Here is a 7,500-nt window from a genome sequence, read left to right as displayed (position 1 = left end):
CGAAATTTTGTAGGGATGCTTTTTATTATAAATGAAAGGCGTTGAAATAAAAAAATGTCATGTTTGGGGCATAAATGTCCATGACCTATCCCTGGCCATGCCTTGAAGCGTTCGGTTCCCTACTTGTTGATATGCAGCTCAAATCAAGTTGGAATGTCATTGAAACTTTGCGTGGGTCATTGTGAACATAGACCTTGAAATTGAAATATATCGTGTTCGGGTTTTTGTCTCTGTCGCCTACACCTACTGATAGGTAGGCAGATAAGGCTTCTAGCTATCCATTAGTCGCTTGGATGAACCCGAAAGAGCACGAGCAGTTCGCCTGGTGACTATGTAGTAAGTAGGAACTACAACACTTAAACGGATTCGGTTACAACACTTTGCTCCCTTCATCGTTTGACTTGCTTAGAAATCTGCTCATGGTTTGTCAAGGCCCCTTGTTCCTTAGAACGATGAGGATGGGATTGGTTCGTTCAAGGGCATGTGTGTGGCAAGATGCCTCGTTTTCATGGTCGTTCATGAGTGTTTGTGTAGGAAGTAGGCTTGTTCCCTTAGTCGTTCATGGGGCTGTGTGTGGGAGCAAGCCTTGTTCACTTGGTCGTTCATGGGTGTCTGTTTGGGAAGAAGTCCTGTTCCCTTGGCCGTTCATGGGGCTGTGTGTGGGAAGTAGCCATGTTCCCTTGGTCGTTCATGGATGGCCATGTGTGTGGCAAGGGGCCTACCTTCCTTGGTCGTTCATGGGCATGTTGTGTGGCAAGGGGCCTCGTTCCATTGGTCGTTCATGGTGTTGGATTAATGTCTAAGTCCATAACTATATTTGGTATGTACTTGACCCGACCCGGCATGGTCCATTTGGGTTGCACTTCACCGACACAATTTATATCGATAATCTTTTGAGAATAGTATGTTTACGATTAATATTAATATATTATAAGTTCTAATATATTAGTATGGAATCATATTATTTAATTAGTATTGATCAAGAATTAATTTATAATTAATTAAGTGATCAAAAGGAACTAATTAAATATGGACTCTTATATATATGGAATGGGCCAAGTTCATTTAGGTTGGGCTAAGCTTTCATGGATAGTCCATGGAGTGTTTAACCCATGGATCCTAGGAAATGAAAGGTCATGGGTATTAGGGTTTAACCCTAATCCTCCATACTATATAAAGATGTCTTTGGTTGGTGAAATTGGCACTAGTGTGGATACACTAAAGAAGGGCTAGCCAATTTCACTAGAGAGAACCAAGTAATCATATTCTCTAAAGTATTCCAAGGTGTCTTGGTGATTTGTGATTCCACTTGAGGCTTCCACACTATTGGGGCTAAGCTCTTAAAGCTTGAAGACATCAAGCTACATCAAGAGGTATGTATTCTATCTTGTTACATTCATAGTTTTTGTATGCTAGATTAGGATAATACCTTGGATGTTCTTATTTGCATGTATAATAGAGAAAACATAGATCCAAGGTATTTAGGGTTGCATGTACACTTAGGAAGTGTTAGAATGCTCAAAACCAACAGTGGTATCAGAGCCACGGGTTGTTTTCTGTTATATTGATGCAAATATTTTATTTTCAAAGTTAGAAAAAAAAACATGAAGTTTGTCAAATTTTAAGATAATTACTTGTTCTTGTGAAAAACTAATTATTTGTAAAATTTGAATAATTTGCTTTATGAGTTGAATTAGGTCAAATTTAATAAAAGATAAAATAATATGATTATTTTATTAGTTTTAAAAGTTTGATCTAAAGAGTTTTATTTTTTGAAACCTCCATAAGTTATGGATATGAAAAGGTTTTAAAAAAAAATGATTCAAAGTTTTTATGGAGTTACAAAATTTGGTGTTAATGTTTTAAAGGATTCCATAACTTAAGAATAAGTTATGGATCACCAAAAGTTTTTTGTGTTACCTTGTTTTATGAGTGAATTTAGATTAATGAATAAAATTATGTGATAGTTTATTTTAATCCAAATTAATCTAAGAATTGATTCTAAAATGTGTTTTTGTAACTTGTCCTCAAGTTATATGAAAAGTCACATTTAAGAATCATAAAACTCATAAAAATTGGCAAAGGTTACAAAAATGAAGAGTCTAGTTCTAATTAAATGGTTTTATGACTCCATAACTTGTCCTCAAGTTATGGAGGACCAAGAGTCTCTTCATTTAATAAAATAAAATAAAATAAAATAAAAAGGTGTAACCTTAATTAATTCCATAAGTTATAAAATAAAGAAAAGTTAATTCTTTTATTAGTTTAAAGTCTTCCATAACTTGTCCTCAAGTTATGGAACTTGAAGAGTTTTTGGATTAAAACTACTTTAAACACATAAGTTATGGAATTAATTAGTTTTGAATAGTTTCAAAACTTGCCCTCAAGTTTTGGAATTTGTAAAGTTTTCACTTATGAATACTTTAATTCCATGTTAGCCCTTAGAATTTTAAAAGTTAAAATTCAACCCTTATACTTTATAATATTATAAGTTAATAATATATATATGTATAAGAGTAAAGTCAGTCTTACCGCTAGTACGCCTCATTCACGAAGCCGGTCTATAAGGTGGGTATAAGGTTGTTGCCTATAAAATGGCAACTTAATGGGTGTCCACTCTCACCCACCGCTTGCTTGACTGGTGGAGGGTCGTTAGCCGAACGGGTTTGACAGGACTAGAATTCTCCCTTCATTAAAAGTATTAATGATAATACTAAGTAACTAAACTCTTAATAATACCCAATCTTAGTTACTTAGGAAAAATGTGAATAAGGTGCTAACCCATGAAATTACACTTTACACTTTGTCTAAGTCGTTAGTGGAGCGTGTGTGGTTAACCGGCACACTAACTTGGACTTAACAAGGTAGGTAAAGGGTGACTTAATATTTATCATAGTATCGATGGAGCGTGTGTGGTTAACCGGCACATCGATTGAGGGGTAATTTATTAAGGGTACCAAGTGATTTGCATGGTTACTTCACACCTTGTTTTGTGATCCTCGGCATCCCAGTCACAAAACCTGAAGGGCACACTCGAGATTGAAACATGCCTTTGAAAAGTTCAATGAATCTCAAAGATCTAGGAGTTTCAAAACCAATTAAAACCTAATAATTCATTTCATTTATCTTGGTGGAAATTGGTGAATCGTCATTCACCTACCTTCAAATATTTTATAGCTTGGATTACGGCATACCTCTTCTAAGTTATAAAATAGTTTGTTGGGTCCTAGCCTTAATATTTCATATTGGGTGTCATATTAAGGACTTTAAATCAACTATCTTGAATATCTCCCAAAAGATGTCTCTAATAGACACCTATGATCTTCCCAAATCTAGTGAAACAAGGTTTCCTAATGAAGATGATGTCCCATGGATATCATACTTCTTCACCTCTTCAAATTATTCTCCCTAACCCACAAGTTCTTGAAAAGTTTAAGGTCACTCAGGCCCTATTGGCAAGGCAAGGTCTAGGTGTGGTCACATCTTGGAGATGTAGTCACATATTGACAAGCCGGGAGAGTTGGGTGTCAAAGTCTTGAGAAAGTTGGTGGTTCAACTACTTTCTAAGTCACATAGTGAGTTCTTTTGGAACACCTATGAAAAAGACTATGACAAGACCCTTAATGATCTTGTCTATTTGTTAAGATCAACTTCCTAAAACTTTATGGACATTGACAATGATGACATTGGATATCCAGTAAAGCATTCTCTTCCCAATGGAAAGGGATCGGCTATAGTCAACTCGGTTGACCAAATGGTAAAGAGAAAAGCTAAGTCTGTGATAGTCCTGTGTACCATTATCAAAGGGTCCATATGTTTGTATTGCCAAAGAAAGGGCATTGGTTGCGAAGCTGCCAAATTTACCTAAGGATGTTAAAGTCAATAAGTTTGACTCTACTTCAGGTAAATTCCACTATCTAACTCTGTTAAGTTTCTATTCTGAGATTCTTGATACATGATGTGACTGGGTCACATGGCGATGTTTTAAGAATCAAAGGAAAAAAAGTGAAGAAACTTAAAGAAAGAATATGTTGAATCTGATCGCGTAGATGGATTTCTATCGCATAGTTTGAAAAATCGGATTCTTGAGCTACTTCTTAGGAGTTATGAGATATTGCCTAGGAATAGATAACAACAAGTTCTCATATGGATTGTAAGGATAAGTTTTTTCCGCAAAGTTTTAAAATAAAAGAGAATTTTTTGATTTTATTTATTTTAAAATATCCTTACAATGGCATTTGGGGAAAATTGTTGCTTATATAATTCCGTTAAGAGCAAGAGTGGAAATATGAAATTGATTCTTTCATTTGTGGTAATGTCTAAATTTACCAAATAAGGAAAGATTCTCATCATCCAAGGTTCAATTGGACCGGAACTTGGAATCATGCAAGTTGTATAGCATGATGAATGAGAACTTTCAAGTTTTGGAAAATTAAGACTAATTACTTGTTCACATGGATGTGTGAATCAAGTAAAGGACTAAGGGATCGAGTACACATTCTTGTCCACTGGTCAAGTCCACCACAAAAAGTTTGATAAGACTATTCGTCATGATTTACTTAAGTTCAGTAAATATGATTATACTTACAAGCTTAAGTGTAACTCTGAGACATTGGAAAAGGTTCCAATGTAAGGCAGAGCGAATAAGAAGAATCAATTTAGGCAGTAAGATAAAAGTTTCTCAAATCTGAAAAGATGGGAGAGTACTTTAGTATCAGTTTTTGTGATCATCTTAATGATTAAGAAACCATAGCACAATTAGTTCTCTAAGGAAATCTTAGTGCATTCTTATGACTAAGAAGAGGAACTTGAATTGTTGAAATGGTTAAATCAAGAAGATGAGTCATACTTCGTTCCAATACAAGTCTTAGAGTCATACTCCAAGATTGTCATTTGAGTGACATGTCTTAAAGAAGGTTTAAAACACTTGTCAAATGTAAGAGTAAAAGTTTTCTACTCTTGTACATTTGAAATTGGTAAGTTGTGATGTTTTGGATAAAACAAAGACCAACTTAGGCCAATTGGGTAAAGTGTTTTTCTTGATTAGAATCCGCACTATCTCTTGGATGTTTGACAAGGGAGTCTTATATGTCAAGAGGACAGTGGGAGTCTTAAAGGTCTTGAAAGTCTCAAGAAATAATCAAGAATAAAACCTGAAGTTCTTCACTAGCACACGACTTGAGGTTTATAACCTATCGTGTTGACATATCTGTGCCCATTCCAGTTGGCTTTGCATATGAGTTCTTAGAGTTCTCAGTTTGTTGCATAACAACTTGGAAGCAATGGCAGGCCCTTGAGCTGCCAGGTGGCAAGAAATTAAGATTGAGTTCAGTCCATATGAGTTTGGATTTGTCATTATCCTTGTCTTGTGACTATGGTTTTGATAATTCACATGGATAAGAACACATACACCATTAAATCTAAGTGTCATAAGGTTTCTCTCTGATTCATGAAAATGATGGTGAGGAAACACTTTCACTAAGTAGATTTTAGCTAGATAGCAATTGTGATATTTGCATTCTCAAAGTCGTTAGTGGAGCGTGTGTGGTTTACCGGCATACTAACCTGGACTTGTGAGAAATGGCAAAAAGGTCTAACCATTATGATTATGGCATACCTCTTCATAATTGTTTAGACACACAAGTGTGCTATCTAAGGGAAGGTGTATGATTTTGATAAAGTTTTATCAAAATAATCTAGTACCAGAAATATGAACTTTGGTAAGGAAGTCAGTTGATTTCTGAGTACATGTCAAAGCTAGTGGGAGCATAAGTGTTATGCTAATAATCATCATGTTAGTGGGAGCATGATAATTATGATAAGTATTGCAAGTTAGCAATGTTAATTATAGAAAACAAAAGGTTTCAATTGGGAAAAGTTGTTTTGCTATAATTAAGGGAGAGGAAATTATGCTTCATCTCAAATCTATAAGCTTAGATCGTGAGGTTTTAATCATTTAGTCAAGGATATATATGAATTTCATGTTGGAATGGCTCAACATAAGGAAATTCTGTATATGGGTCCATTATTTGCGTTCTAAAATTCGATTATGATTACGACATCCCTTTTCATAATCTGAATTATGAGAACTTGGCAAACTGAAATGGAAATATTATAGCAAAAGACTGGTTTAGTCTTTATGTAAGACATCATGAATCGTGTCCCATATGCTTCGGATATAGGATCGATTACATGTGCTATATTCATCCGTTCTAAAATTTTCCAAATGCCTGGGGCAGTAAGAAGGGAAAAGGTTTAGAACTGGATATGACTAAAAGGATTAAACAATTGTCGAGGACAATCTAAGGTTTACCAAAGATTGGTTACTCAAGGACAATTGAAAGTATAGTGATAATTCTGGAAGGACCATATTGACATAATCTGTAAGGAGGCAACTCTTGTTCAGAAGTGATAGTCAAAATGGAATCTGGAAATGTTTCAAAGTTAGAATTTTTCAATCTGTTTAAGATTAGGAAACTTAATGCAAGAAGGATGTTCCCAAGGAGATGATCTCCTTTGGAATGGTCTGTAATGGTTGTTGTCAAGTCCTTCTGACTTTGTGCATAATCATTACAAGAGGTTCAATGCATATAAGTTTAGAATCTAACAGATTTCAGTAAATGGCATGAATTTGGAATTCTTGCATTTGCAGTAAGGATTTGGGAGTGTGAAATGAGAATCATTGAAGTTATGTTCAATTGATCTAGTTCACAAAGTAAAGATCATAGACAAACATAGTATGCATACTTGGTGTGTGGCATGACTAGTGTTTAGAAAAACATAGTGTACATGCTTGGAGCATGGGACAACTATTGTTTTAAATTCAAGAATAAAGTTGATAGCTGAAACAGTATACAATGAATAATGTGTAATCATATGGTGATAAATAAAAGGTGTTTTATTTATGTTCAAAGGGTTGATACCTTATTGGATTCAATTATTATTGTGTTTCACTTTGCATGTTTTGACTTCCCGAATAAACTAGGTTATTCTTCCGGAATGACTAAGTTATTCAAACCATCCACAGTCGGTCATATGTTGGAAGTAGATATGAATTAAGACTGTCATGGGTTGGCTTGTAGAGGTCTAAGGTGTTGGACAAAGGGCTACAACACTCATGAGTGCTCATAAGTTCTGAGTATTGGATTCAACCCGCGCTCATTGGAATCACTTCATGGATTTTATCACGAGTGATCATGAGACGATAATATCTTATATTCTTCAAACCTAGAGATATGAGTTGTTACGATGAGTTGATAGTACATTCATTGCACGTAAACGCATTTGGTAACTCGGTGCTATAAAACGTGCCTTTGTGTATGATTCAACAAGTAGTAGAACAAGCCATATGAGTCGAAGTTTATCCATTCCTTTTACCTTCGGGATAAAAGCGATATCTGTGGGCCCCTCGATGATTTGATGATGACAAATGGAAGTGCTCGGCCGGGCCAGGACTGATTTGATTTGTTCAATTAGTCAGTCGTCATAAATCGGAAATCG

This window comes from Lactuca sativa, chromosome 1, assembly GCF_002870075.4.
Source record: "Lactuca sativa cultivar Salinas chromosome 1, Lsat_Salinas_v11, whole genome shotgun sequence".
In the NCBI taxonomy this organism is placed as follows: domain Eukaryota; kingdom Viridiplantae; phylum Streptophyta; class Magnoliopsida; order Asterales; family Asteraceae; genus Lactuca; species Lactuca sativa.
Note: the sequence above shows the minus strand (reverse complement) of the source record.